Source organism: Dipodomys merriami, unplaced genomic scaffold (assembly GCF_024711535.1).
Source record: "Dipodomys merriami isolate MVZ:Mamm:240054 unplaced genomic scaffold, mDipMer1.0.p SCAF_31, whole genome shotgun sequence".
Classification (NCBI taxonomy): Eukaryota; Metazoa; Chordata; class Mammalia; order Rodentia; family Heteromyidae; genus Dipodomys; species Dipodomys merriami.
Genome location: NW_027204604.1, coordinates 3,512,485 through 3,539,627, shown reverse-complemented (window position 1 = coordinate 3,539,627; position 27,143 = coordinate 3,512,485). Strand labels below are relative to the sequence as shown.

General features: G+C 38.4%; 1 protein-coding gene and 1 non-coding gene across 2 annotated transcripts in view; one reads left to right on the top strand and one right to left on the bottom strand.

Moving 5' to 3' along the window:
• Kcnk2 (potassium two pore domain channel subfamily K member 2) overlaps positions 1-27,143 on the top strand; it is a 174,399-nt gene that overhangs the window by 16,998 nt on the left and 130,258 nt on the right. The window lies entirely within an intron of this gene.
• LOC138841239 (U6 spliceosomal RNA) lies at positions 5,237-5,341 on the bottom strand. Its single transcript, XR_011376353.1, has one exon. It is a non-coding gene; the product is annotated as a U6 spliceosomal RNA (small nuclear RNA).

Genomic DNA, 27,143 nt, shown 5'->3' with positions numbered 1-27,143 from the left:
GGTCAAATAACAAATCCTCATATAAATGCTGTCTTTTTCTGCAGTCTCTTTATTCTGGTAACTTACTTCTTTATACTTATGGTATAACTAGATGGTTTTAATTTCAACAACTTTGAGTATTTGGATGCCTGGTGAACATTCACTATCACCATGATTTTTATTTTAGGTTGACAATGGATGTTTGCATCCCATCGGAGCCTTTAAGAGTTCATAAAATTTGCCAGGTGCTGGTGGCTCATGCCTGTGATCCTAGCTACTCAGGAGGCTGAGATCTGAGGATCACAGTTCAAAGTCAGCTTGGGCAAGGAAGTCTGAGAGACTCTTACCTCCAATTAACCCCCGGAAAACTGGAAGTGGCTCAAGTGGTAGAGTGCTCAGTTTGAGCTAAAGAGCTCAGGGACAGCACCCAGGCTCAGAGTTCAAGCTCCACAACTGACAAAAAAAAATAAAAATAAAAAGAGTTCATAAAATTTACAACATATTATGACTATAATATAACTATAATAGATATGGCTAATACTATTATTATATCGAAGAATGCTGAATCACAGGTTTCCGCCAGAAACAGAACTGTATCTATGCATGTATATCAACAGATGAACACATTCTTATTTTCTATGTTCTAAAATTAAGGAGATTTTTTATGTATTTACTTATTTATTTGATTTGATGGTGCTGGAGTTGAACTTAGGTCCTTTTGCTCACTAGGCAAGCCATCTTACCACTTGAACCATATGTCCTGTTTTAGTTATTTTTTCATACGAATGTCTTGCTTTTTTGCCCATTGCTGGACAGCCTTCAAGGACAATGCTCCTCCTACTTATGCTTCCTGCAGTAGCTTGGATGACTGCAATATGCCACAATGCCCAGCTGGTTTTTGTTTTTGTTTTTGAAACGAGATCTTGTGAACTTTATATCTACATTGGCTTTAAACTGCAATCTTCCCAATCTCAGCCTCCCAAGTACCTAGGATTACAGGCATGAGTCACCACACATGGCTAGGCAGATTCATTTTTATATTAATTTATCATCTATGAAGAATATACTATTCTAATTTTCAGATCTCATTTTATTTCCTTCAATACAATTTATAGTTTTCATAGGTTCTATGCCTTTCTTAGTTTACATTGTCATTTTAAAGGAAATGTTTTTTTCTCTTTCCTTTTAAAGTGTATGTTACCAGATCAGAGAAACCCTATTAATTTTAGTTGGTTTACTTTGTATCTTTGATCTTTCTAGTCCAATGAGTATTTTTATCAATGATAAAAATTTTTCTTTTTAACTTCTTGGGTTTTGAATATACCATTATATCAGCAAAAAAGAGTAAGTTTTATCTTTTCATTTCCTTTTTTACCAACTATTTAATTTCATTTTCTCATTGTTTTCACAGACAATGCAAAGAATATAATAGAAATTATAATAATAGTGTTGGATTATTAGTGTAGAATAAATATGGTAAAAATCATTTCCCAACTCCTGGAAGGCACTGATTTTGCCTTATCTTTTTACAAATTTGTCTTTTTCCATAATGTCATGTTTGATATCTTTTTTTTTTTTTTAGTCAGTTGTGGGGTATGAACTCTGGGCATTGTCCTTCAGCAATTCAGCTCAAGGCTAGTACTCTACCACTTGAGCCATGTACCACTTCTGTCTTTTTTTGTTTATATGGTGCTGAGGGAATCGAATCCCGGGGCCTCATGCATGCGAGGCAAGCACTCTACCACTGAGCCACCTTCCCAGCCCTGAAATCTTATGTACACAATCTTTTTGATCTGGATTTTTTCATTCTGGCAAATTCATTCACTATTCATCCAGGCTGTTTCATGAACCACCTGAGGAGCAACCTATCATGAAGATGTATCCATAGTGTTTCTCCATTGACTTGTTGAATGACTTTCTGGTTCTTTCTAGTTTGGGGTGATAATAAAAAAAGCTACTTGAGACCATTGGTGCTCAGGCATGTGTGCCCACCTCGAATTGATTTTTATGCATAGTGAAATAAACATTATGATTCATTTGTGTGCCATATGGACATCTGATTGTTCCAACACTATTTGTTGCATTGCTTTTGAGCCTTTGTGAAAACCACTTGTCTACATAAGTCTACATCTGGACTTCTCATTTTACTTCATGAATCTGTTCTTCCATCTTTCCATTAATATCACATTATCTTCATGACAATAGCTTTGTAGAAATTATTGAAATTCTAATGTTAGTTTCTCTTTATTACTATTTGTCTTCAATATTTTATCTTTTTAAATGAATTTTCTAATCATCACGTCTATTTCTTTAAAAGGCCTACTGAGATTTTAAACTGGATTCACTTAAATCTGTAGCTGGATTTTAGTGAGAGTGTTCTTTTTAACAGGACTGAATATTCTGATTCTTTAATATGCTACAGCTCTCCATTTACTCAACACTTCTTTAATGCTCTTTAACTATGGTCTGTAGGATTCAATATACAGATTTTGCAAACACTTTATAAAATTTGTCCCCTAACATTTTATGGATTTTAGTGATATTATATGTGCTATTGTTTCCTTAATTTCATTTTCTCTTTGTTTGTTGCTAATATACAAGAACTCAACTGATTTCTGAGTATTGATGTTTTATCTTGGTATCTTATAGTCTTGATAAATACCTGATCTAAGATTTGCTCTTACAATTTTCTAAGATGCCATCAGTAATATAAAGAGTTGGCTTGCTACTTCCTCCCCTCCCCCATTCTTGTTGTTGTTGTCGTTGGTCGTGGGGCTTGAACTCTGGACTTGGGTACTGTCCCTCAGCTCTTCAGCTCCTGGCTAGTGCGCTACCACTTGAGCCACAGCACTACTTCCAGTTTTCTGGTGGTTAATTGGAGATGAGAGTCTTACAGACTTTCCTACCCTGAACCATGATCCTCAGATCTCAGCCTCCTGAACAGCTAGGATTATAGGCGTGAGCCACAGATGCCCGGCTTCCTCCCCCTACTCCAAACATTCTTAATTCCTCTTATTTTTCTGGCCTTGTTGCCCTTGTGAGGACTCCAGTTGAATATTCAATTCATGACAACAGATGTCCCAATCTTAAAAGGGCAGAGCAAGTCTTGATAGATAGCTCAGTAGTAGAGCATTTATCTTGGGTTTAATTTTCAGCTCTATAGTGGGATACAAAGGCAGAGGAGATGGTTGCGGGAACAGGGTGGAAGAAGAATATGAAAAAAGAAAAAGAAAAAGAAGGGCAAAGCCTTCAAAGATCACTTATGTATGTTGTTAGCCCATAAGGCTCTGTTGTTTCTTTACTTTCTTTTTTTTTCTTTCTCCTTTCTTCTTTCAAGTAGTGAACTTTTATCAGGTCCATAAAGTTACAGAGAGATTTTCTTTTTAATCATGACTGAGTGTAGAATTTTGTTGAATTTCTTTTTCCACATCTGCTGCAATGTTCATATGGTTTTATTTTACCCTTTATTATATTAATATGGCGAATTATGCTGATAGATTTTCAAACGTTAAGCCAATTTCATGTTCTTGAGATAGATGCAATTGGTTGTGACGGGTTGATCTTTTCACATAGTTCTGCACTCGAATTATTAATATTTTCTTAAGGATTTTTAGCTCCAAGTTCACGTGGTATTTTAATCCCTCCTTCTCTGACCCTTTACCTCCCTTTCTTCCTTCCTTTCTTTTATTTTTCTCCTCCAAGTATTTCGGTACCCCTTCAATAACATAAGACAGGCTCTTTTGTGAAAGTTTAATCTGATAGTGAAAACTTAACCATTAAAAAAAATGCCTATACAAAGATGTATACTAACAAATGGGATCCCTAAGAAAGTTATGATGAAGGCACAGTTTCATCTTACCCTTTCTTCTAACTACTACATTCCACCTGCCCTTTTATTTTATTTCTTTTCTTTAAAAAGTTATTACCTTAAAATACTTATACACAGGGGTTGTCATTCAACAAAGCAGTGTATAAACAAAATGTGTCTTGATCAATGTCATCTTTTTTTCCCCTTCCTTCCTTCCTTCCTTCTCTCCTTCCCTCCTTCCCTTTTCTTTTCTTTCTTTCTTTCTTTCTTTCTTTCTTTCTTTCTTTCTTTCTCTCTTTTTTCCTTTCTCTCTCTTTCTTTCCTTCCTTCCTTCCTTTTCTCCCTCCCTCCTTCCCTTTTCTCTTTCTTTCTTTCTTTCTTTCTTTCTTTCTTTCTTTCTTTCTTTCTTTCTTTCTTTCTTTCCTTTCTTCTTTCTCTCCTTCCTTCCTTCCTTTCCTCCCTCCTTCCCTTTTCTCTTTCTTTCTTTCTTTCTCTCTCTTCCTTCCTTCCTTCCTTCCCCTTCCTTCCTTCCTTCCTTCCTTTCTTTTTCTTTCTTTCTTTCTTTCTTTCTTTCTTTCTTTCTTTCTTTCTTTCTTTTTCTTTCTTTCTTTCTTTCTTTCTTTCTTTCTTTCTTTCTTTCTTTCTTTCTTTCTTTCTTTCTTTCTTTCCTTCTTTCTCTCCTTTCTTTCTTTCTTTCTCTCCTTTCTTTCTTTCTTTCTTTCTTTCTTTCTTTCTTTCTTTCTTTCTTTCTTTCTTTCTTTCTTTCCTTCTTTCCTTCTTTCCTTCTTTCCTTCTTTCTTTCTCTCCTTCCTTCCTTCCTTCCTTCCTTCCTTCCTTCCTTCCTTCCTTCCTTCCTTCCTTCCTTCCTTCCTTCCTCCCTCCCTCCCTCCCTCCCTTCCTTCCTCCCTCCCTCCCTTCCTTCCTTCACAGTCCCTGGGGTATGAACTCTAGGCCTGGGCACTATCCTTGCACTTCTTTTGCTCAAGGTGAGCACTTTACCACTTGAGCCACAGAGCCACTTTCCCTTTTTTGAGTTTTATTGGAGATAAGAGTCTCACCAAGTTTCCTGCCCTGGCTGGCTATGAACTGTGATTCTCAGACTTCAGCCTCCTGAGTAGCTAGGATTACAGGCGTGAGCCACCAGTGCCTGGGCAATGTTCCCTTTTACCGTGCTCACTCATCCCTCCCAACACACCCTTCCCATTACTTTTCTTAATTTTGTAGGCTTTATTTTTGTGTTTATTTTGCTGAACTTTGATTTTGCCTTCCTAAGGCATTTCACTATTTTGAATTCTCCCCTGAATTTACTGTATTTCAGTTAATATATTTGTAGACACTTGCATAACAACTGATGTATTATTTGTGTGTTTATACACTAATTCTGGCTTCCACAGATGAGAGAAAACATGCACCTTTTGTCTCTCTGGGCCTGGCATACTTCACTTAGCAGAAACTATGGAGAGCTTCACGACTTTGTGTCATCCGTGTGCCGGGGTCATGCTAATCTTCTCTGTAGCGTTCCAATTTTAGTGTCTGTGCTGCCAAAGTGAGCACCCCTCCTTTCTTTTGTAGTGGCATTGTTAAATGTTGAGATAAAGGTTATGATGACCACACAAAAGGTTAAAAAACAATTTTTCATTATTTTCTGAAAGACGGTGTACGTCATTTTTTTTAGTTAAATGCCTAGTTGACTTCACCAGTGTAATTTCTCAAGCTTACAATTGTGTGTGTGTGTGTGTGTGTGTGTGTGTGTGTGTGTGTGTGTTTTAAAATAAGAATTCCAATACTTCACAGTTAATTTAAATATACAAATAAATTCATCATTAATATAAATTTTAATTAGTATTACCAATAAGAAGATAGCTTATTTTTCTTGTCAGTTTTGGTAGTGGGTCTTATCGAAGGTCTCATCAACTCTATCACCATTGCTTTGTAAAAATATATCCTTATTATTAATTTTTTAATATTTGTGACACACATAGTGATTCCTATCATTACTGCTATGGGCCATTGCCTGTCTTCTCTTTTTCTTGATAGGTACTCAGGGTAGTAATAGATAGTTTTGTTATTTTTTTCTTTAAAAAATTCTCTTCTAAGATGTCAGGAAGAAGCTTCTAGCTCTCTAATTTCCTTCCATTCTCCATCTAAGTAGTTGGTAAAGAAGTCAGTCAATTGATTTCTGTTTGTCAGTCCATTGATTTCTGCTTGTCAGTCTATTGATTTCTGTTTTCTTTGACTTCTTATAGATCCCAGCCTCTGCAAGTCATCAGGAACATTACACACCAGTAGACGCTATTCAGAGGTGTAGGGGTCTTTGACGGCAAGCTTTCTCTAGGATCTTCCTCCTTCCATTCCTTTTACAAGGGCTTTTCAGCATCCTTTGGGATTTGGTTTGGTTCCAAATATTAGAGACACACATTCTTCTGTGCATATTCTTCAGGCATTAAGACTTGAGTGTCCTTATACACTGACATGTGGAGCAGTAATTGCTTTACAACTATCTGAAGACAGTAAAAATATAATTTAAAAAAGAAAAGAGTTGAGTGTGAATGGAACTGTGAATGGATAGAACGAAAAATCTGTGTCTGAAGTTTACTCATTCAACCAAAACTTGGAAACATCCTCAGGACACTTCTGTCTAAAGATTCACGCAAATTTGTAATATCATAGGTAAGCTCTGGAATCATTTCTTACTCTTGTTCTGCATGTATTTCACTTTATCCCCATGAATTTGCAAAGGGCTACACAAACACAATCAACTGATTGCATGCCTGAAGAACATTCTTCCTTTGTTCTCAGTAAATTTTAAAGAAATTGTCCTGTGAACAATGACCAATCAGGAGGTAGAACTATTCAAAGTTCTCTGTGGCTGTGTCCCTTCTTTAAACATCATGGAAACCACTGGAAAACACTTCACTTCTGCTTTCCAAATGCCACATTGCCCCTCCCTTTTCTCTTCCCTCTTTCTCTCCTCTTGTAGGTCGTTTACATGAAAATGGTATCTTAAGATGGTTTTATCAGTATGTTGTGATTATTTTCACCTGCAGCAGAGAATTTGCTCACAGCTTTTGTTGTTGCCATGGAAATGATTATGCTATCAAAAGAAGGGAATTAAGATTTCAGTCAAGGCAGAAATTAGGTTGGGCAGATGATGCTGAAGGAACAAAAAGATGCCCACTATTTGCACTTGAAAGAAAATAAGATACAAATAAATAGTCACTTTAAGATAATCTATGAACCAATACAAAATAAAACCAAAGGAAACAAAAGCATCCAAAACCAGAAATGTACTCTTGATCCTCTGTATACCATATATATACATAATATAACATATATAAGATATATATATATATATACATAGTATATACATTATATGACATGTATATAATCATATATATACATATATAATCAGTAAAGAATATGAAAGCTGTTTGGGAGCTGTTGACTTAGCTTTGCTCATGCATTATAGCTAAAGTGCTTCTTAATTGTTCTCAATTTCATGGGACTTAAAAAAATTAAAAAGTTACTCTAACCTTGCTATCACTATCTTCCTGTATTAACAAGCTAACTAATAGCTGAGATTATAAGTCTTCCAGAAGAGAAGAACAGTTCTGTCTTTTTTAAAAACAGAATTACTTCTCAAAGATGAGCTTGCCTGGTCAGCCATAGTGATTTTTATTTTTTTCCGGATCTTCCCTTGGGACATTCTTTTTTCATGCCTTCAAGTAAACTCTTAGCCATAGTTGGTGTGTTTTTGTTATCTCCCAAAAAAGAAATTTCAAATAATACAGTATTGGAAACTGAGAAATAATGTGAAGGTAAGCTATTTTGTTGATTGATAAACCTATCCCCCAAATTTAAGGGGAGCTGGGGACATTTAGAATATAAAAATATTTTTTGAAATACTTCCTGAAATTCCCCCATGGTATAACCCCTGCTTTTACTGTATTTGATGTCGGTATAATTTGTGGATGGGAAGGGGAAAACAAATCGTTTAAATAGGGATACAGGTGGACCCATTGCAACAATGAGATGTACAAGTCGTTATGTCGAAAATGAACTTTACAACTTTGGTGCCGGGTGGGGGGGAGCAGGCAGGATCGGCTGGGGGGCAGGGGGAGGATGAGAAGGGATGGGAAGGGGAACAAAGGAGGAGGCTACAATGCTTGATAAGAAATGTACTCATTATCTTGCCCATGTAATTGTAACCCCTCTGTACAGTATTTTCACAATAAAATAAATAAATAAATAAATAAATTTAAAAAAAATACTTACTGAAAGCAAACATAATGCTATTTAATGGAGTTTCAAGTATTTTTTTCTCTTATATCCTCTTTCAATTTGTTTTCTTATAAACTGTGTATTGTTCAGTACCTGTATCTTTGCCATCGCATACACTTTACTTTCTACTGTGTTTTTAATCTACACTCTAGAGGACTCATCTACTGCGTACATCCTGATAACTGGGCACTGTGGACAGGGCAGGAGTAAATGGAAGCATTCTCTATCATCCTTCCTGTCTCCCGGGAAAGCTGACTCTACAGTGAATCGCAATCAACTCAGGACTGAACAATCTGCCCATACCTCTTTGTAGAACAGTGGGATGCCATTCTTTGGGCATTTTGGAAATGGGAAAGGACAAACATGGCAAAGTAGATGGCACCCCAGGCTGAAGTTTAATGTATCCCAGTGCCTATGCTAAGTACTTAAAGTAGTGCTGTGGACAGAAGCTAATTTAGCCCACAGTCCTGGCTGAATCTGAGCTATGACTTATCTGTTAAGAAAATAATTTGCCTATCTTAGAGGCTTGTAGGTAATTAGTACTATATAATACTTATAATTTCTTTCTTTCTTTCTTTCTTTCTTTCTTTCTTTCTTTCTTTCTTTCTTTCTTTCTTTCTTCCTTCCTTCCTTCCTTCTTTTCCTTCCTTCCTTCCTTCCTTCCTTCCTTCCTTCCTTCCTTCCTTCCTTCCTTCCTTCCTTCCTTTCTTCCTTTCTTTCTTTCTTTCTTTCTTTCTTTCTTTCTTTCTTTCTTTCTTTCTTTCTTTCTTTCTTTCTTTCTTTCTTTCTTTCTTTCCCTTCCCCCTCCCTCCTACCGCCTCCCTCTCTCCCTTTCTCTTCTTTTTTCTTTCTTATTTTTTCTTTCTTTTCTTCTTCCTTTCTCCCTCCCACCCTTTTTCTCTCCTCCTCCCTCCCATCCTTCCTTCCTTCCTTTCTTTCTTTCTTTCTTTCTTTCTTCCTTCCTTCCTCCCTACCTTCCTTTTTCTCTCTCCCTCCCTCCCTCCTTCCCTTCCTCCCTCCTTCCCTTCCTTCCTCCTTCCTGCCCTCCTCCCTCTCTCTCTTTCTTTTTCTCTCTCTTTCTTTTTCTCTCTTTCTTTTTTTCTCTCTTTCTTTCTTTCTTTCTTTCTCTCTTTCTCTCTTTCTCTTTCTTTCTTTTCATTTCTTTTATTTCTTTGACAGAGTCATACTAACCAAGGATGGTTAGTATGATCCTCCTGATCTCTGAATCCTGAGTGGCAAAGATTACAAGCATGAACCACAGTGCCAAGCTAACATTTTTAAAAAGTCCTATTATTATTTCCAGTTTATACATAAGAAAATGATTAAATAAATAGATAAGTGGTGGAATTAAAGGCTTGCCCAATGCCATCCCCCTAATTCAATCACAGAATGGAACTAGAACATAGGCTGGTTTGACTTTTAAAGATGTTATTCATTATGATTACAACAGATTTAGCTCTGCTTCTGAGTACCTGAGTGACAGTTACTTAGGCTGTCAATACAACTTACTGAGGCTCCCCTACTCTCTTAAGAGAGTCTCAATTTATACAACTATATGACTAATGAGAGAGGAGGGTCCTGAGGCCTAATCTAAATGAGGAGTTTACTTATTTAATGTCACTTAATGGAGATATCTGCTGGTGACGTGGGGAGGTTTTTGACACTAGACGTGAAGATACCTCTGTGATAGCACATAATATCTCTGGCATGAGAGGTCTTGAATAAACCAGTTTTCTTGTCTTTAGTTGGGTTTAGCCAACCAACAACTTACATTGCCAATGAGCATTATACCCAATGATAATATCCAACAGACCTGTCGATGTCTAACAGTCTCCACAGGTTCTATGTTGTGTGGCCATGAGGGACAATGTTGTGTGTAGGCTAGTGTACATACAGTTGCTCCCAGAATCTGAGCCAGTCGTGCAACAAAGAATGGTGGGAAGAAATTCAGCTCAAGGCTTAACTTTCTCTGAGCCATTTCCATTCTCAAGTTTCATTCATCTCCTCCCCATCCACCATCTCTGGTAAGGAAATGTCCAGCATCAGTCTTCAGTGTTTCATGAATCCAATACTTAATGAAAACATCAGTCCTCATTTATCTTTCCTTTGTGTAATGCTTGTGGTTTAAGTGGATTTGCTACCTCTTAATGATCTACATTGACTAAGCTTTAGTTTCTTTGTCTGCAAACTGAGGATAATAGAAGTTGTTTTTAGAAGTTGTAAGTTACAATAATATACATAAAGTGCTTGGCTCAAAGAATATGAGTGATAGTTAGCTGGTAACAATGTTCAAGTTTTTTTTTTCTTGTAATTCTGGTCCAAGGTTATAGGAAAGGACAACTTTGAATTTTTTTCTTGAAATGAGATGGGAATATTCTGTGTCTCTATCAGAAATTAACCTTGATGATCAAGAAAGTTATCTGTCATCAGATGTTGATATTTTGCCAGAAAATTCTGGGTTTCATACTCAGATATTTGTCCTCAAAATGTGCAGAGTTCTTTAATTTATGTGTATCTGTGGAGTTGCACAGGATTGAGAAATAATTGTCACTGTGGGTGATTTTCAGATTAATCAAGGAGTTTATAAATAATATTTTAAGGTATGTAACTTAGGTTATTAGTTAATGGGCACAGTCTATTAAGCATTGTTTGGTCACAGAATCTTCCATTGTTGGCTTTCCATCACTGAGGAAATGAACTTATTAGGAGGCAGAATTGTTTGTAGAAATTTCAGTTTGTAGTTATTCAAACAACTTCCCCTCCTACTCCCATCACCTTTGAACCTGTGTTGGCACAAGGCATCATGCTGGGCATGAGGAGGTCTGTTTACCTTATGGGGCTGGGAGGTCTGTTTAACCTTATGGGGCTGGGAAGAAAACTGAGAAAGAGATGAAGGAGTCAAGGTGCCAGTATTCCCTTCCAGGGCATACCCCAAATGACCTCAATTGTTTCTACTAGTCTCTCTTGACAGGAGAGGTAGGCACCTCCTAAAGTTCTACTGCTACCTGACAGCACCAGAGGGTAACAGATGACCTTTAGCAAATAGACTTTTACGGGCTATGTAGGCTCCAAACCATAACAGAAGCATACGCAAATGGCCTATTTTTCTGTAGGAGTTCATGGTTTCCTCAGACAATATTTACACAAAAAGTTACAGATAGGACAGAGGTCAACGGAACAAGTACTGAACAAATTATTTTGTTGCAGTTATGATCCCTTGAAATAGTTAAAAACTGTTATCCATCTCTTGGTAGTTTTCCCAGAATATTGTATTTGGTAATTCTTGTGTGACAGAAATCTATGGATAATCTTACTTTAATCTAGAATTATTTTGATTTGTACACAAATATCTAGTAATCTCTCTCTTTTTTGTACCAATACTGCTGCTTGATCTCAGGGCCAACAATGAACTCTCCTTTGGCTTTTTCACTCAAGGCTGGCACTGTACCACTTCAGCCATACTTCTGCTTCTGGCTTTTTGCTGGTTAATTGGAAATAAGAATCTCACAAAACTTTTTGCCTGAGCTGGCTTCCAACAGTGATCCTCAGATCTCAGCCTCCCTGAGTAGTTAGAAGAACTAAGGGTTTTATACATTGGGAGACCTGGATTTCGATTCTAGTTTGTGTTGCTCAGTTATAAAATTGGGATAGTTAGGTTGATTATTAGAAGTTATGGTTGCTTGGCAAAGTAATTTATTACCTGATTTAATTAATCAGCTGATTAACATGTAATATTCTTAATTGTGTTGTTAAAAAGTAGAATTCTGAAGGAATAGAATAATAAATGAATACAATCTGATGAGGAGATACGAAAATAAATCAACATTAGGTATTCTAATTGGTTATAGTGGTATTCTGTTACTTGATACTTGGGGTTAGGTGTGTAAACAGTGTGTGTGTGTGTGTGTGTGTGTGTGTGTGTGTGTGTGTGTGTGTGGTGAGTTGGCAAGAATTTCTTTTAACAGATGAACAAAGTTAAAGGCCAATTTATGATTAGCTAAACTATGAGACAATACTTCTAATCAATAAAATAACTTACTGTATTAACCTGAGGAGGTACTTTTTCTGGAGCTTTATATCATTAATTACGTCCCTCAATGAACTGCTGTGGGATCTAATATCTTTTGTGAATGTAACAATTTTCCTTTGCAAGCTCAACTTCAAAGAGGACTGCAATCTTACTGTTGTTTATCCAAAGATGGCCTTGTGAGTAATAGTGAGATAAGAGCTTTTAAAGGATTATATTTATCTTGTGTTTTTCCTACATGCATATTGAAGGAACTCAAAATGTGCATCTAATCTTTACTCACTTTCATAGGTACATCTGAAAGTTCTGACCTTGGATGATTATCTGAATGCCATCTTCTGCAATCTGTGTACAATTCAGCCTTGAATAACTTTTAAACTAAGGCAATGTCTTTGAATAGTTATCCAAGATAGTCTATGTGTTTACAATGAGATAGGTCTTTTGGAGGATTCTCACCTAAAAATAAAAGTTGCTGTTCTGTTATCCTCTGGATATGGACTTCTAATACCTATATTCCTTGTATAGGAGTGCTGGTGTGTTTCCTGATGCTGAAGTTGGTACAATCAATTTGGAGTGATTACTGTATTAGGATTTGCCACTGGCAAAAACATGGGCATGTGTTCTAGTGTACAAACAACTCCAGAATGTTGCATGTAAAATTCTTCTGCTTTCTGTGGGACAGAAGAACACATCCTACAAATAATTAACTACATTGATAGTTCTAGTTCTCACAGAAAAATGGGCATCACAAGACAGAATTTTCACAGGAGCAATTCACAGATATTAAGACTTATAAATTCTAGGTCACATACAGAAAAATAGAGCCTGATGGATTTGTCCTCTAGCTATCTTTGGATAAATAACAGCAAGATCACATTATAAATGGTTTTGCTTTGGAAAATACCATTTGAGAATTAGAACAGCTCTATGTTTCATAGAAATAGACCTTAACATTAAAACAAAGTATATGTCGAGGAAAAAAATTCTTAAAAATGAAATTCACACACATATACACATACAACAGACACACAAATACATACACCTTATATTCATGAATGAAAGTCAATGCTAAATCACTTTACTATTTTTTTCAAGAGTTGTGTTAATATATAGACAGTATGGAACTAGGGAAAGTTTGGTTTTTCAAATATAAAATGTGATGTTTGTGTTTTGAGTTTTGAAACCTCGGAGACAAAAAAAAACCCCTCTGTGTAGCATGGTGAAAAGGATGTACTTTGCATAAATAGATACTGATTTTGTTGAATTATCACCATATCCATAGGCTCCTATAAAATGTCTGTCTTTTGAAAACTTAGATAATTTTATAAAAATAAAATGTTATGCTCTGTTTTGTGTTGTAAAAGTTAGAAATACATAAGTAATAACTGAAAATTAAGATAACTGGTAAAAATTACTTTATGCCAAATGACATTTTTTAATGGAGGTGTGGCTCAAATGGTAGTGTGCCTGCCTAGCAAATGTAAAACCTGTAAGTCACGTTCAGATTGAACATATTGCAAAAAGGGACTAATTAATACTTATAAAAGTAGACTACTAATTTATATGCTCTGCCTCAGGGAATATATTTTTCTGGAAATTATCTAAAACAACAAAGTTAAGCATGAATTCAAAATCTCTTATAACCTGGAAAAGACTGCAAAGCATTAAGGGAACTTTTTTTAGTATTATTATAAAAAATATTGCCTGGGTTCACCTTGACAAAAAGTTAATAGAATTTAATTTAGTTTTTGAAAAGATTATTGACACAGTAGTCCTACAGATATATTGGCATTTACTCCCTTAATAATAATGGGAGTGGGATAATATTATTAAAAAGTAATATCCTACTGAATCATTACCATGTAACCTCTATACTAAGTATTTCTGGGTGGTAGATAGAAAAGTATCAGAAAGTAATTAATTGATTAAGGCTGTAGCAATATGATAGAGTACTTGCTTAGCATGTACAATGTTGTGGGTTTACTACTTAACACCACAGGGTGAGTGTAGGGGAGAAATAAATTAACCAAGTAATAAATGTTTGAAGCCCTAGTGTGGATATTAGCTTCTGTGGAATTGTTGGAAATATTAAGCCTTGAGTGAATGAATGAATGAATGATGGCCAAGTAGGTGAGATGTAAAGTTGATAAGCAAATCAAACGTGGTAGAAGATGTCAAGCACATATATCATTAAAAGATTTTTTTTCCTGAAATTTTCTGAAAATTGATGTATCTGTGCTGGAATTCAAACTATAATTTTAGCCAGGAAATTGTAGAAAAGAGTAAATAGAAAAAAATAAATGAATGTGTTCTCTCTTTCACAGCGTGTTCCTAGCTTACAAGCATAGAATGAAAGACTTGGAGGTACAGTGTGGTATTTCAAGTGCCTGTTTATTTACCATAGGTAGTAGTAATCAGGTGGGACTAAATGACACATCCATCACTTCAAAGACATCGTTTCTTTATGCTGAGAGCATTCAAAAATCCTCTCTGCTAGCTATTTTGAAATGTGCAATGAACTGCTGTTCTTGGTTGCTGTCCTACTGCGCTGTAGAATATTAGAAAGTCATCCTTCCTATCTTCCTGCACTCCTGCCCTTATTCACGATCCCTTCTCCACATTCTCCCTCACCTCTACTCTCCTCAGCCTTTGATAACTGCTGTTCTATCAAACAAGCTCTTGAAATAAGCCCAAGCGCTAGGTAGTGTGTGCTTTGATTTTGTGTATTACTTTTCAAAGCTGTCTTTTCACAGTTAATCCCAGTAAGCCTCCATTTTAAATAAATAATAGCCTAGACCCCCTAAGATATAAGATGACAGTTTTTTTGAGTTGTAACTATATTTTTCTGAGCATGGTTCTTTCTGTAAATAGTAATTCCATGAGCAAATAAATCTATGGTTGCTGAGGTTTCCCTTAATTCGGTGTGATCAATGACATGTGGATTAGTAGAAAGGCAGTATATAGTTGGGAGAATGTCAACAGTCCCTCTACCCCAAGTCAGCAGAGTTACATGCAGATCCTTGTAAATGTTAGCTCTCACTGCTCAAGCCCTGAGGCCAAGTGTAAGAAACTGGAGGAGTCTCAAAGGCTGCTTTGTTGTCTTGACCATCCTGGTACCAGGAGCCCATAATCCATCATATAAGTATAAAGGTACTATATTCTGCTCAGTGTAATGTAGCTTTCCCAGACACATAGCCAATGCATGTTTGAAATGGTTCCTTGTCTCATAGGCTGCTCAGCAGGGAACAGGAAAGCATCAGCCATGAGTTACTATGCAGAAGGAAAGATCTGTAAGTTCAATGTCAAGGTAGCAGGTGATAATGTAGATCATAAAAATACGTGGAGACAAGAAATATAGGACCTGACTGGGGACATGTTTTCCAGGAACGAGGAAGGGCTTTCTCCAAACTGATCAAGCTTGTACAGAAAAACTGTTCTCAGTGTCTATACTTCTCTCTTTGTCCCCCTACCCTGTTCCCAGAATATGTTTCCAGAAAGTTTACTTCTACTTTCCTTTACCAAAGTCTAAATATTATGAGGAAGTAAAATGTCTTTTAATCACTATTGCGAATGTGAGCACACAATTCAAATTAGGTCACTGATTTGAACAATGAACATAGAATTCTCTTGTATTTGCCTCCTTTAAGCATGTTATGTAGGTATCATGATATAGTATTGATTCTAGAATACATGATGATTCTGGAAATTTTGACCTTGAATAATTAGTCTATTTTAAATAAGAATTATCTATGGCACTTTATCTCTTGAAGTGCTGTGCACTTATTCCCAAATGCACAGAGAGTCAGACCTAAGGTGTGTGGTTATACAACATCCCCATATACACAGTAGAGCAACACCTCAGCTGTATGGATATATGCTATTCTCGAATACACAGAGAGAAAGCTCCAGGATATATACAATTATATGTATACCACCTGCACATGAATGTCTCACATCTCCCAGTCATTCAGAATGGGTTTTGATTTTGGAGGTGTGACACATATACTTCAGTTCTTCAGGTATATAAAGCAAGCTATGGAAACAAACAATGAGCACAGGAGTACTGTACTACATATTGATTTTAGAGAGGATTCCATAAGACATACTCAAAGTACTGCTTGCATAGCGTCAGATGCATTCTTAGGAGCTCATGTGGGGTCCACAGGCAAGAGACACATTCTCCTCTCCTGTGATATATGAGCTTTTCTTTCAGTAGGAGGAAGTAAGACAGGTCCCTAGAACAACCTTTGCAGTGTGAATAAAGAGAAAATGCACCCTGCTCTTGCAACATTTTCTTCCCAGTCTCCATCCATTCATTCATTGCGCTTAAACCATTCAATCCCTGATTGGAGTTATGTACCTGGCAGGAATGTTTGTTGGGCTTATAAGAGGAAGGGATGGCATTTGCTATCCATCTGATCTTGAGAAATGGCAACAACCAAACATCACAGAAACTGGAGACTTCCTGCTTGCTATCCCTGCAAATAACTAGGGATTTCTCTTGTATACACAGTTACTTGTGCATCACAAATCCTAAAGCATACATTTAAAGCTTAAGACTACCTCAAAGATAAATTATCCTGTTTACTTTCTCTCAGCCTCCTGAATTAAAACTTTCTTTTTGTAGTAACTATATGTATCACTGTTGCTATCTGAAATGAAGTTCTACCTTAATGGCTTTAAGGCAGTAATACCATAGTTATTTAAATATTAGAACATATAAGACATTTGTAAGAAGGAAATGTCGTACCACTGTGTGTGTGTGTGTATGTGTGTGTGTGTGTGTGTGTGTGTGTGTGTGTGTGTGTGTGTGTGTGTGTGTGTGTACTGATTGTGGGGTTTGAACTCAGAGCCTAGGCACTGCCCCTGAGCTTTTTTGCTCAAGGCTACTGCTCTACCACTTGTGTCACAGTTACACTCCTTTTTGGTTATTAATTGGAAATAAGAGTCTCATGGACTTTCCTGCCTAGGCTAGCTTCTAACAGCAATCCTCAGATCCTGAGTAGCTAGGATTACAGCCATGAGCTATCAGTGCCCAGCAACATATCCTATATTTAAGGCAGGATCTTCAGGAGTGAAAGTTCATTGAGACCATGAAGATAACAGAATCATGTCTAATTCCTGATTATTTGTTGCTCTCTTGACATTTAACTGCCCAATCAATAGAGCAGAAACAATGCTAGTAATAATATATAATATTTGTTATATAGACTTCTTATAAATTTCTTAACATTGCCTAGTTCAGAGTGAGCAGCAAGCAACTAAATTCATTACCTATATGACTTTTTTTAACTCTACAAACTTCTGCTCATTTTCTAAACCTGCCCCTAGCCATTTTCCAGCTATATTCATTACATTGTTTGATTACCCAATCCTCTGCTTAAGTCTGTGCTTGGGGCAATAGCAAACTAGAGGTAGGAGTATGAAGTGAAATCAAGGTGTGTGTGTGTGTGTGTGTGTGTGTGTGTGTGTGTGTGTGTGTGTGTGTGTGTGTGTGTGTGTGTGTGTGTGTGTGTGTGTGGTGTGTGTGTGTGTGTGTGTGTGTGTGTGTGTGTGATATGCTTAATCTTGCTTGTCACCTTGATTGGATTGAGACATGCCTAGGAGATTAGTAAAGGTTAGTAACAATTCAGGTTACCTCTGTGAGGTTGTTTCCAGAGAAGATTAACTAAGACCACTCTGAATGTGAATGACCTTATGCTATAGGCTAAAATAAAAAGGAGCAAAGAAGAAAGCCATCTAGTATAAATGTACTCCCTCTGTGAGTGTTCGCTTCACCACGCCCTTGCTGACTTTGTAGACTGAAACTTTGAGAGCAGGCACCAAAATAACTTCTTCCTCCCTCAAGTAATTCGCTTAGGTGTTTTGTCCTAACCACAAAATCTGACTAATAGAATAGTACTGAGAAGGTGGGCGGGAGGGGGGTGGGGAAGGGGGGCGGGGAGGGGGGGCATTATTTCTGTGACTAAACCTGACCATACTGTTTAGAAGCTCTTGGAACTAGTTTGTGGAAGGAATTTGGAAGTGTTTGGAGAAACCAGTTAGAAAAGGCTTAGAATTCTGTAAGTGAAATTTAATGGGCATTTCTGGTAAGAGCTCAGATGACCAAAATGCTTATAGGAATGCCAACCATTGAAGACTAGTTGAAGTTTCAGGTAACAATGAGGGCTCAACTGGTAATTGGGCTAAAGGCCATTTATGATAGATTGTGTCTACACTTCGTCCATTCCCTGAGACTTTGAGGTTAAAGTTAAGGTGATGAACTAAATAATTTGGCAGAGAAAGTATTAACAGTTCAGCCTTGCGGCTATGGGTTTTGATGTGTATTTTTAGCCAGATTTACAGTTAGAAATTGAGCAAAACTCATAGCAGAAGGATTTGAAAACTTTGCAGCTGGGTCATAAAAGTCTATGCAAAGTTAGGATTGTGGAAATCATGGTTTTTGAAGAGATGAGAGCTATTAAGAGTAAGCCAAGTACTTTGCATTGGGACAATAGGAAAGATGCCTAGAAAGAAGCTCAGGAATTGGCCAGGCACATTCTAGACTCATGAATATAAGTTTTTGTTGTTGTTGTTGTTTTGTCAGTTGTGGGGCTTGAACTTTGGGCCTGGGTGCTGTCGCTCAGATCTTCAGCTCAAGGTGAGAGCTCTACCACTTGAGCCACAGCACCACTTCTGGCTTGTTCTGCTTATGTGGTGCTGAGTAATTGAACCCAGGGCCTCATGCATGCAAGGCAAGCACTCTACCACTGAGCCACCTTCCCAGCCCCCAATAAGTTTTTTTTTTGAGAGGTTGAATTGGGAGTCTTTATTAGAAAACCAGTGACTGAGAGCAGAAACATGTTCCCAGAAACTTGCAGCCTTGAACACTCTTCCTAATGTTAGTAAACTGAACCATGAGGGTAGGAGAGTAAAGACAGAGCATAAAAATAATCTCAACCAACAAGATCAACTTTAATGGAGAGTTGAAGAAGGGTGTCATGGTGACCTGAGGAGAGTCAGGAGACATGAGTCATGGCTCAAAATGGCGGCTGAGCTGGTGACTATAAATATTTTAGCACATTAAAATTTACTTTGAGAATCTGGTATTGTGAATCCCTAGGTGTTTAGGACTTCCAAGGAAAGAGTTCTTCTAGGTACAGACATCTAAGGAGGCCTGACTACTCATTTTGATGACTCAAACCTTAGCGTTGTCCTCATGATGCTGCTCTTGCAAGCATGCAGAATGTAAGAGTTATAAGATCCTGGAGGATTCCAGCCAGATTTCAAAGAAAATCCTGGGAGTGCAGACAATGGGTAGCAGGGCAGAATCCCTATAGGTATCCCTCAAAAGAGAGCTACCTAAAGCCATGACAGTGAGGCTGAAGAGACCCTAGGATGTGCGAGATGCCAGGAATTTGGAGCATCTGTCAAGGAAAGCCATAGACAGTAAGGAGAACCAGCTCAAGGCAGAGACTGTGGGCTACACATGACAAGGCCATGGAGTGGTGCTTCCTAAGATCTTGTGACATCATGACAGCAATGGATGCTAGACATGGAGTTTAAGGAGTCAATGTTTGTCCTGCTGAGTTTTAGTCTTTCTTTGGTTCCACCCTTCCTTTCGGTGTCTCCTGTTATAAGTATAATATATCCCCTAGAAGCACATAGATTAAGTTAGGGCCTCAGCTGGTGGGTGCTGTTTTGGAGTGATGGAGGCCTTAGGATTTAAGTCCTTACTGGAAGAAGTAAGTCACTAGGTACAAGTCCTTTTGTTGGGGAGGTGTATTGGCCTTTGTCCCTTTCTGGGTTTCTTTCTGATTCCGCTCTGCCCCAAAGTAGACAGTCTTCTCCTCCACAAGATCTCGCCATCATTCTGCCTACCATGGGCCAGGAACTATGGAAGCCAAGTGACTATGGAAGAAAACATCTGAAACCACTAACTGAAGTAAATTCATGTTGAGCTGTTCTTGTTCTGTATTTTTGTCACAGTGACAAAGAAAGATAACACTGCATCATTCTTCCCTTTTGGAATAGAAATGTTTATTCTATGCCATTCTATTGTGGATTAAGTTACTTAATTTTTACAGGAGGCCAGAGATGAGAATTTGCCTTGAGTCTAAGAGATAACTTTGAGCTGGGACTTTTTGATTTTTATATTTTTGGTGGTATTGAGGTTTGAACTCAGGCTCTTGTCATTGTTAGCAGGAAATTGGCCACTTGAGCCACATCCTAAGTTCTCTTTTTTCAGAATTTTGCCTCATGATAGTCTGGGCTGTGGTCTTCCTATGTGTACTTTCCATCTATCTGGGATGTGAGATCTTCCTAGATAAGAATCCCTTCTAGTGCTTGCCACTAAACTCGGAATTTTATTGCTTGAGATAAGGTCTCCAAAGTTTTTTTTTGGGGGGGGGGAGGGCAGCTGGGCAGGCCTCCAACCATGATCCTTCCAAGTCTAACCTTCTGAGTAGCTAGGATTACAGACTAGGTGTGCACTTAGATTAGAGAGATTCTTGGAAATGGATTGAATGTATTTTGCATTGTAAGATGGCTGTGAGCCCTTTAGGGGATAGGAGAATGCTACACATAATGTGAGCTATGTTGAAGAGTCAAGTTGACAAGGGATGCATTACTTGTGATGGTTAAACTTGATTACAAACTTGACTGGATTGAGACTTGCCTAGGAGATTAGTAAAGCTCATTTCTGTTGAGTCTGTGATGGCTTATCCATAAATGGTTAACTAAGGGGGCAAGACCCACCTGGAAGGAATAATATATCTCATAGATTGGGGGTCCAGAGGGAGCCCCCTAGTCCAGGCACATTATCTCTGTTCTTCCTGGCTGCCATGATGTGAGCTTCTCTGCTCTACTCTGTCATGATAGACTAGAATCTCTGAAACCATGAGTCAAAGTAAATCCTTCCTCCCTTAAGTTATTTTCTCAGGTAATTTTTCACATTGTTGGAATACTGACAGAAGCCCATGTAGTCTGTCCTACTAGTTTGAAGACTATTCAAAGAAAGTATAGAAATACTAAATTGCTAGGTGCTAGTGATTCACATCTGTAATCCTAGCTATTCAAGAGGCTGAGATCTGTGGGTCATGATTTGAAGCCAGCCTGGACAAGAAAGTCTGTGAGACTCTTATCTCCAATAAACTACCAAAGAACTCCAGAAGTGGAGCTATGGCTCACTCAAGTGCTAACCTTGAGCAAAAAAAAAAAGCTCAGGAGCAGCACCTAGGCCCTGAGTTTAAGTCCCAGGACTGGTGTGTGTGTGTGTGTGTGTGTGCACACACATACACACTCACAAATACTAATTTCTGTACCAATTTCTAAGCATAGAAACATTTTAAGAGAATCATACTTTAAAATCTTTTCCTTTCCTCTTTGGCTCAGTGTTATTTTTATTGGAATTATAACAGGTGGGTGATGTGGAAAGATGCAAGCTAGTATTTTAAATTTATATAACCCTGGCTGTACATGTATAAAGGTCCCATAAATGCTGAGGGACTGGATTGGAGGGCAGAGCAGAAAGTGTGATCTGTATGCTCCTAAACCCTTGGAAGCACCAGTGAAAACTGTGGCTTTTGCCATGGTCTGTATCTTTTCATTAGGAACTGTGATTTTGTGCAGTAGAAGTTACATTGATCTGCTTTTATGTCTTGGCTCTGCCTAAGATCTTTTAACCACAAAAGTCTATTGTTTTTATTCTCTGTTGGCAATAATACTCAATTTCAGATTAGCCCTGGCAAAATGGAGGAAGGAGGACCAGGGAAGAAAGATGAAGGGACGTAGAAAGGCAAGTGATAAGAAGGAAAGCTAGGGGATGGTGAGGTGAAGAGAAGAAAGAGAAAAAGGTCAGTGGGTATGAAGGAATGAGAGAGGGTCAGTAGGACAGAGGTAGACAGAGTGATAACATGGGCTGCAGAAATCAGACAGATTTATTTTCACACTTGGCTCCAGCAACCTTGGGTAGGTTGCTTCATCTCTCCAAACCCAAAGGTACCTCTCAAGGGGATTAATCCTAGATTTCTCACAGAGAGGGTGCAGGAAATTATTTACACTATAATTGTGTGCTACTTCAGTATCCAGTAAATAATAACAAGGGAGGAGGAGAAGGAGGACAAGGAGGAGGAGGAGGAGGAAGAGGAGGAAGAGGAGGAGGAGCAGGAGCAGGAGGAGCAGGAGCAGGAGGAAGAGGAGGGCAAAATTGAAGAACTATGGAAAAAACAAATGGTTTAAATAGGGATACAGATTGACCCACTGCAACAATGAGATAAGATGCCATGTCGAAAAAAGAACTTTACAATTTAGGTGGGTGGGGGGTGAGGGATCTAGCTGAGGAGGTGGGAGGGAAGGGATGGTAAGGGAAAAACAAAGGAGGAGGCAACAATGCTGGATAAGAAATGTACTCATTACCTTGCTCATGTAACTGTAACCCATCTTTACAGTATTTTCACAATAAAAAAACTTTATTAAAACATTGAAGAACTAAAGAAATAAGACAAAGAAATAAAAGGACAGAGGAGAAAGAGAAATGGGAAAACAGAATGTAAACAATAAAGAACGAAAAGGTAAAGAGGAAAGAAAATTTGTTTTTGAAATCCTTAGACACCTGTATGTGGCAGTGCCCTCGGCCATCTTCACCCACTTATTGGTTTTCAGAAGCAATTCTTGCCCAAGTTCCTGACAGTTGCTCCCACCTGTTTCCCTTCTGAGAGAGATAGAATTGCTTCTGACATTTGTGCCTTTCGTCAGCAGGAGCTGAAACTTCAGGGAAGAGAGAATCCAGAAGTGTTAGCTATGCAGGTTAGAAATGGATATATGCTTATCCTGCTCAATAATCTTCTCAAAGAATGCCAAAAGCCATTTTTCCTCATTCCTCTTTCCCTCACCCATCAATAAAATCTGTTGATCTTTTTTACCCCAAAACATGTGCTAAATTCTGTGTTCTCTTCTTATGATCTCACCTTTGCCCATGCTTCTTTTTTTTGGGGGGGGGGTCCGGTCGTGAGACCTGAACTCTGGGCCTGGGCACTGTCCCTCAGCTCTTCAGCTCAAGGCTAGTGCTCTACCACTTGAGCCACAGCGTCACTTCCGGCTTTTTTCTTTTTGCTTATGTGGTGCTGAGCAATTGAACTCAGGGCCTCATGCATGCAAGGCAAGCACTCTACCACTGAGCCACCTTCCCAGCCCCTGCCCATGCTTCTGTACTGATCTTGGCTTCTATTTCTTTTTTGCTACCACCAGTCTTTCCCTAAATATAAAATTATTCCCCTCTCCATCCTCAGCTTTGCCAATGGCTTCCCTGTGTGCTGTGCATAACATTCACATACTTCTTGTTCACTCACTCCCTTTAGTCTTCTTTTTTTTTTAAATTTTATTTTATTGTAAAGATGCTGCACAGAGGGGTTGCAGTTACATGAGTAAAGCAGTGAGTACATTACTTGTGGAGCATTGTTACCCCTTCCCTTGTTGTTCCCACCATCCTTTCCCTCCCCCCTGCTCCCACACTCCTCCCTACTACTCCCATTAGTCTTTGGATTACCATCTACTTTTTTTTTTAATTTAATTTTATTTTATTTGAGAACATACTGTACAGAGGGGCTACAATTACATGGGCAGGATAATGCATACATTTCTTACCAAGCATTGCAGCCTCCTCCTTTGTTTACCCTTCACCTCCCTTCCCAGCCTCCCCCCTCCCCCCACCCAATTATACCCCCCTCCCCCCCCCACACCGACATTGTAAAGCTGGTTTTGACATGACATTTTGTACTTCTCATTGATGCAACAGGTCCACCTGAATCCTTAAACGACTTGTTTGTCCCCATCTCCTCCACATGTTATACTGACATCAAATATAGTGAAAGCGGGGGTTACACTGTGGGGGAGGGACATACAAAGCAACAAAGAAATAATCTTATAAATGCGTTAGAAACACATGCATGAAAGAAATGAAAACATTAAAATACATATTTAAGGGTTCATTTTCCTAACATCACATTATCTGACCTTTTCTGCTTGACTCATACCTATACTAGATATTGCAAATAAGGGAAACCATGGGACCTATGCTTCTTTGGGCCTGGCTTACTTCACTTAATATAATTTTTTCCAAGCCTTTCCATTTCCTAACAAATGGGGAAATGTCATTCTTTCTGATGGAGGCATAGAATTCCATTGTGTATATATACCACATTTTCTTGATCCATTCATCTACTGAGGGGCATCTGGGTTGGTTCCATATCTTAGCTATGGTAAATAATGCTGCAATAAACATAGTTGTGCTGGTAGCTTTAGTGTGGTCTTGTTTGTAAACATTTGGGTAAATGCTCAAAAGTGGGATTGCTGGATCATAGGGGAGATCTATGTAAAGTCTTTTGAGGAACCTCCATACTGCTTTCCAAAGTGGTTGAACAAGTTTACATTCCCACCAACAATGAAGTAAGGTTCCTTTCTGTCCACATCCCCTCCAGCATCTGTTGTTGTTAGAGTTCTTGATTTTCGCTGTTCTAACTGGAGTGAGGTGATATCTCAATGTTGTTTTGATTTGCATTTCTTTTATGGCTAGGGATGTTGAGCATTTCTTCATGTGTCTATTGGCCATCCTTCTTTCTTCTTCAGAGAAGCTTCTCTTTAAGTCTTTCACCCACTTATTTATTGGGCAGTTGTTTCTTTGAGGATTTGTTGTTGGGTGGTTTAATTTTTTGAGTTCCAAGTATATTTTAGATATGAGACCCTTGTCCGTTGTATGGCTAGTAAAGATCTTCTCCCAATCGGTGGGCTTTCTATTGATCTTGCTAGCTATGTCATTTGCCCTGCAGAAGCTCTGCAATCTTATGCAATCCCATTTGTCCAACCTTTCTTTGATTTGTTGTGCTTCCGGGTCTCTATTCAGAAAATTTCGGCCTGAGCCAAGGAGACCTAGGGTTTCTCCTATTCCATCCTGTAATGTTTTCAGAGTGTCTGCTTTGAGTTCAAGGTCTTTGATCCATTTGGAGTTGATTCTGGTGCAGGGTGATATATAAGGATCTAGCTTTAGTTTTCTACATGTAGTTAACCAATTTTGCCAGCACCATTTACTGAAGAGGCTGTCTTTCTTCCATTCTATTGTTTTAGCTTCCTTATCGAAGATTAGATGGCTATAGGTCTGTAGGTTCATTTCTGGGTTTTCAATTCTTTTCCATTGGTCCTGAGGTCTGTTCTTATGCCAATACCAAGCTGTTTTGCTTACTATGGCTTTATAGTAGAGTTTGAAATTTGGTATTGATATTCCTCCAGCAGTGTTCTTTCTGTTGAGGAGCGTTTTTGCTATTTGGGGTCTTTTATTGTTCCATATGAATTTTTGGATTGCCTCTTCTATTTCCTTGAAGAATGAGGGTGGAATTTTGATATGGATTACCTTCTACTTTTATCCCCTCAACTACCCTCCAGCCACACCCAAGATTGTTCACTCCATGTTTCCTGAATTTCTGTGTTTTTTTTTTCTTTCCCTTCCCTTTAGGACCTTTTAAGTGGCATTTTTTCCTTCTTATTTTTATATGCCAAGTTCCTTCTTGTCTCTTGTCTTGCTTTGAAGGCTTGTAGCTTGAAATTGACTCTCTGAGGATCTTCAAGACATTACTGCTCATAAAAATTACCCTGTCGGAAGGGGTTAACATCCTGTATATACAGGGAACTCAAGAAACTAATCCCTCCCAAACCTAACAAACCAATTACTAAATGGGCAAGGGAACTAAAGAGAGACTTCTCAAATGAAGAAATAAAAATGGCAAAGAAACACATGAGGAAATGTTCATCATCCCTGGTGGTGAAGGAAATGCAAATAAAGACAACCCTGAGATACCACCTTACCCCAGTCAGAATGTCCCACATCCACAAATCAGCCAACGACAAATGCTGGAGGGGATGTGGAGAACGAGGAACGCTATTACACTGCTGGTGGGAATGTACACTCATACAACCACTTTGGAAAGCAGTCTGGAGGGTCCTTAGAAAGCTAAAGATTGACCTCCCTTACGACCCCGTTGTACCACTTCTAGGCATCTACCCTGAACAACAGGAACCAATATACAAGGACACATGCACCTCCATGTTTATTGCAGCACTGTTCGCAATAGCTAGGATATGGAAACAACCTAGATGCCCCACCACAGATGAATGGATCCAAAAATTGTGGTATCTATACACAATGGAATATTATGCAGCCATTAGAAATGACAAAATAATGGCATTTGCAGGGAAATGGATGGAGCTAGAAGGAATCATGTTGAGCGAGGTAAGCCAAGAACGAAGAGACAAACAGTACATGGTCTCCCTGATAAGTGGATGATAAATCCAAAATGTTAGGTGATATGACAAAACTAACAGGACTTAAGAAACAAAGAACTCCCACTCATCTGGTGGAACCACTACCAAATATCCCCATGCTGCTGATCACATATATGGTATCTAACATGTGAGCACCGTTATATATTACAGACTGTGATAGACAATTTACTCCAGGAAAGTTAGAATGAACTTGTGACTTTAAATGAGCATCATTATTGCACAATATTGTGAATTTCCGGAAATTATGTAATCACTTAATCACAATCAAAAAAAAACCTCGGGGAAGGGAGGGAGGGAGGGGATGGTAGGGGGAAAACAATGGAGGGGGTAACAATGTTCAAGAGGAAGTGTACTCATTACCTCACTCATGTAACTGTAACCCTCTGTACAGTATCTTTACAATAAAAAAATAAAAAAAAAAATTACCCTGTCGGGCTGGGAAGGTGGCTCAGTGGTAGAGCGCTTGCCTTGTATGCATGAGGCCCTGGGTCTGATTCCTCAGCACCACATAAGCAAAAAGAAAAAAAGCTGGAAGTGGCACTGTGGCTCAAGTGGCAGAGCGCTAGCCTTGAGCTGAAGAGCTGAGGGACAGCGCCCAGGCCCAGAGTTCAGGTCTCACAACCGGACCCCCCCCCCAAAAAATGACCCTGTGACTTGGATCACAGCATGTTTCTTTACATGGCTCTCCTTACTTTTGTGTTCCTGTCATGTGTGTGTGGGAATATGAGGTATGGATTT